The sequence below is a fragment of the Otolemur garnettii genome, unplaced genomic scaffold, assembly GCF_000181295.1.
Source record: "Otolemur garnettii isolate 467f Iridium unplaced genomic scaffold, OtoGar3 scaffold00023, whole genome shotgun sequence".
Classification (NCBI taxonomy): domain Eukaryota; kingdom Metazoa; phylum Chordata; class Mammalia; order Primates; family Galagidae; genus Otolemur; species Otolemur garnettii.
This window is the reverse complement of record NW_003852418.1, coordinates 6833447-6838574: the sequence shown is the minus strand read 5'-3', so window position 1 is coordinate 6838574 and position 5128 is coordinate 6833447. Positions and strand designations below refer to the sequence as shown.

The window sequence follows — 5128 nt, the reverse complement described above, 5'->3', positions numbered from 1 at the left end:
AAAAAAAAAAAAGTCTCAACTTTTTCATCCTGCCTTAGTTTTTCAGGTGACCAGCCCTTCTTCTGAAGGTGCCTTGGGGATGTCTACCAGTTATCTTTATTATCATACAGAAGGACACTTTGTACTTTGGTCATTCCAGGGATTTTAGGAGTTGCATGCCATGACCTGGGGACCAAAATACTGTGTATATATTTCACAGTCACACTAAAGATTGTTTTAGCTTATTCCACTACTGTTTCTTAGGAACAGAATGTATTTTCAGTTCTTTAAAGTTGTTCCTAAATCAAAAGAATTGTCAGTCATTTAACCCTGACCTTCTTCTTTTTCCTCTTTTTTGTTTTATTTGCCGAAGCCATAGATAAGAGCACTTTCGGCGGTGCCTGTGGCTCTAAAGGGTAGAGCACGGGTCCCATATGCTGGAGGTGTCGGGTTCAAACCCAGCCCCAGCCAAAAACTTAAAAAAAGATCTTTTTTTAAATTTTCTTTAAATATTTATTTATTTATTTCCATTGAAACAGAGTCTCACTTTGTGGCCTTTGGTAGAGTGCTGTGGTCATATCTCACAGCAACCTCCAACTCTTGGGCTTAAGCAATTCTTGCCCTCAGCCTCCCAAGTAGCTGGGACTCCAAGCACCTGCCACAATGCCCGGCTTTTTTTTGTTTTTGTAGAGACAGGGTCTCACTCTGGCTCAGGCTGGTCTTGAACCTCTGAGCTCAGGGCAGTCCACCCGCCTCGGCCTCCCAGAGTGCTAAGATTATAGGCATGAGCCACCACGCTCCACCAAGAGCATTTTCTTGAGAGCAGTGGTTTTATAATTTTCTGACTTTGACTTATATTAAAAAAATACATTTACATAGTTGATCTAATGCATTTGTTTAGAGACAAAGTTTTATGAAATGATCCTTTATCATCTACTGTCTGATTTTCCTTTTATCTTTTACCACATTTAAAAAATCCTGGTCAGCCAATATAAGATAGAGTTAAAAAAAAATGGTTAAGAAGGTCATTAGATAGGAGGTAAATTGGTAATTTGAAACAAACATGTCTTCCCTGTGGTGATGACCTGAAACACATTTTGGTTTTGATTGAATGCTAAGATTTCATTGATACCATCCAAGCCTTTCTACCTATACAATGCTTGTGTATTTTATTGATCCCTTTTAGTCAATAGAAATAGCAAGGAGTTTAGCATATCAAAGAGTGAAATGAGTGAGAAGAATAATAGGAAGCAAAATCAGAAAGGTAGGGGAGTCAAATCATGTAGATATCCGTTATATGGTGTATGTTTGGTTTTTTGGGGGGTCTTTTAGGTTTTTGAGGACTTTGGCTTTTTACTCTATAATACGGGAAATCATTACAGAGTTTGAAAAGAAGAGAGATAAGATGTAGGCCTATATTTTTAACAAGATGGATTCTGGATGCTGTGTGGAGAATAGATGGTAGAAAAGTAAGGGCAAAACAATGGAGAGAGGGAAGAACTTTTCCTTCAACCTCTTCCTTTGTATACCTGGGGACCTGTGAACTAAAGAGGCAAGACAGATTAGCAACAGTTTATTTATGCATGCAAGGCACAAGTGTGCAGGAGTGCTCAGTGATGAGTAAGTCAAGAGGGCTGGTTAGAATTTGGGGCTTATATTCCTAACTTAGTAGGAGAAAGGCTTCTATGGAATGAACAGATGGATTTCTTTAGGAAGCAAAAGTGGGTTGTATGAGAACAGGAGATAGCAAACTCTGTGATAATGCTTGTTTACCTAGTTAGGAGAGAACTTTCCAGCTTCTTCATGGCAGTCTCCCCTACCCAGGCAATTTGTGGCAGTCTCATTTGTCAAAAGAGGCTGCTTTTAGTCAGATAAGGGAACCTCTGGGAAGGCTTTTTCCCCTGCATCTGTTGAATCTCAGATGTCTTCAGCTTAAAATAATCTTCCAACTCGTGTTCTGAATGGGTTCCTGCAGCACTGAGATAGGAACTATTACATTTAATCCAGGTGAGAGATAATAGTAGTGACTTGGACCAAAGTGATAGATAGGTAAAGATGCTATGAAAGTGGTCAGATACTGGATATATTTTGAGAATAGAGATGATTTGTTGACAAATTGAGTGAGGATTTTGGAAAAAGGCAAGGCGTCTAGGATGACTCCAGGTTTGGGGCCTGAGCAACAGGAAGTAACCTTTACTGAAATAAGGAAGTGAGGACACATAGTAGGACAGGTTTGTTGCATAGATATTACTGAACACCTTTTGTGTAAAGGTGCAAAAAATATAACTCTGTAAAGTTGGTGTCCTCTTCAAGATTTTTTTTTAGAGACAGTTTTATTTTGTTGCCCTCGGTAGAGTGCTGTGGCATCATAGCTCACAGCAACCTCTAGCTCTTGGGCTTAGGCAGTTCTCTTGCCTCAGCCTTCCAAGTAGCTGGGACTACAGGCGCCCACCACAACACCCAGCTATTTTTTGTGGCAGTTTGGCTGAGGCTGGGTTCGAACCCGCCACCCTCAGTATATGGGGCCTGGCGCCCTACTCACTAAGCCATAGCCGCCACTCCTCTTCAAGATATTTTTAAGACAATTACAGCTAAGTAAGCATTAACTATATTAGTTTACTGGGGCTGCATAACAGAGCACCACAAAGGGGTGGCTTAAACAGCAATTTATTCTCTCAATTCTGGAGGCTAGAATTCCAAGGTGAAAGTGTCAGCAGAGTTGGTTTTTTCTAAGGGTAGTGGGGAGGCCACTCATGGTGGTTCACCTGTAATCCTAGCACTCTAGGAGGCCAAGGAGGGTGGATTGCCTGAGCTCATGGAGTTCGAGACCAGCCTGAGCCATCGTGAGACCTCGACTCTAAAAACTAGCCAGATGTTGTGGCAGGCGCCTGTAGTCCCAGCTACTTGGGAGTCTGAGACAAGAGGATCATTTGAGACCAAGAGCTTGAGGTTGCTGTGAGCTGTGACACCACAGCACTCTACCCAGGAGAGGAGGGATAGGGAGGGCAACAAAGTGAGATTCTGGCTCAAAAAAGGGGGGCGGGGGCAGGGGTAATGCCTGTGACTCAGTGAGTAGAGTGCCGGCCCCATATACCAAGGGTGGCGGACCTGGCCCTGGCCAAACTGCAACAAAAAATAGCCGGGTGTTGTGGTGGGCACCTGTAGTCTCAGCTACTGGGAGGCTGAGGCAAGAGAATCACCTAAGCCCAAGAGCTGGAGGTTGCTGTGAGCTGTGATGCAACAGCACTCTACTGAGGGCAACAAAGTGAGACTTTGTCTCTAAAAAAGAAAAAAAGGATGAGGGAGAATCTGTTCCATGTCTCTCCCTTAGTTTTTGGTGGTTTGCTTACCATCTTTGACATTCCTTAGCTTGTAGCTCTCTTCTTTATCTTCACAAGGCATTTTCCCTGCATTGCAAGTCTATGTCCAAATTTCCCCTCTTTTTAGTGATCTGGTTTCCAAGTAAAGTTATGAGGTACTGGGGATTTGGGCTTAAACATATGACATTTTGGGGGGACACAATTCAACCCATAACAAATAGTAGGCAGTTACTATGTAATTATTTGATTTGGTCAGAAAAAAATAGCTAAAGAGAGATAGGATTGTGAGAATGCAGATGAAATAAACCTGAAAAAAAAAAAAAGAAATAAACCTGAAGACCATTAGGGTTGTTTTGGTCATTTGGCCCACATTGTAGCTAAGAATTGGAAACTGAAACTAGCTGGTCAATTTCCCATTGCTTTTGCAATTGGAAATAATAATGGTTACCATGACATAGAACCCCACAATGTCAGGAACTATACTAGGTGCTTTATATTTCTGACATCTTCTCATTCTTCACACAGTAACCCTTTTTGGGTAGATAGTATTATGCTCATTTTTACACGTAAGAAAACTTTTAATTGCTTGATCCAAACCACACAAAACCATGGTAAAGTCCACACAAGATATCTATTAGAAAGTAAAGATCATTACTAGGACCAGATTATAAGACTGAAGTCATCCTTTGTTTACATTTGCTAACTCTGAATAGCCCTTCTTGTAATATAACTTGATAACATCCCTGTCAAATTCAAGCAGTTTCTATAATCAGACATATATAAGAATGGCTCAAATTCTATTCTTTCTCACATGTGGTGGTTATTAACTTATTTTAGCTGACCAAGATCCAGGTTATGCTTTTTTTGTCTTCAACTGAGGTGAAATTCACATAATCTAATTGTTAAAGTGTCTAATCCAGTGGCATTTAGTACATTTACAGTGTTTTACGGCCATCAAGTCACTTCCCAATACTTTCTTCCTTCAACTCCTAGCTTTCTGTCTCTGGATTACCTATTCTGGATACCTATTCCATTATAAAAATGGAATATTGAAGGCCAAGAATTTGAGACCAGCCTGGGCAGTGTAGTGAGACCCTGTCTCTGCAAAAAATAATAAAAATTAGCTGAGTGCCTATAGTCCCAGTTACCTGGGTTGCTGAAGCAAGAGGATTGCTTGATCCCAGGAGTTTGAGCCTGTAGTGAGCCATGATTGTGCCACTGCGCTGCAGCCTAGGTGATAGGGTGAGACTCCCTCTCTAAAAAAAGGGAATAATATTAATACGTGACTTTTTGTGTCTGGCTTCCTTACTTAGCATGGTGTTTTGAGGTTCACTCATGTTATACTGTGTCAGTATCATTCCTTTTTGTGTCTGAATAATCCATTGTGTAGATCTATCACATTTTACTTGGACCACATTTGCTTATCAGTTTTAATGGGCACTGGGTTGTTTCCACATTTTCGTGATTGTAAGTAGTGCTGCCGTGATCATTCATATATAAGCTTTTGTTTGAATAGCTGTGTCAGTACTTTGGGGTATATACTTGCTAGGTCATATGGTAATCCTGTGTTTAACTTTTTGAGGAACCTTTGGGTTATTCTTGAATGGAGCTAAATGGCCCTGGCTAACATTATTTATAAGAGGGTTTCCATGTGTACTGCCTTGTGTTGGAATATCAGTATCAGCTTTGGTAACTAAGATTCTCAGTAAACAGAAAGTACAGTTAGGTTTGTTTTCCTCATATGGTTTTAGAACAAAGTATATTGCCTGTGTGAATATAATTAACATTTATTTGTCTCTTACTGTGTTTTTTTTTTTTTTTTTTTTTTT

The 5128-nt window shown here is 40.4% G+C and overlaps 1 protein-coding gene across 1 annotated transcript in view; it reads left to right on the top strand.

The window, feature by feature from the left end:
• SERINC3 (serine incorporator 3) overlaps positions 1 to 5128 on the top strand; it is a 26116-nt gene that overhangs the window by 2957 nt on the left and 18031 nt on the right. The window lies entirely within an intron of this gene.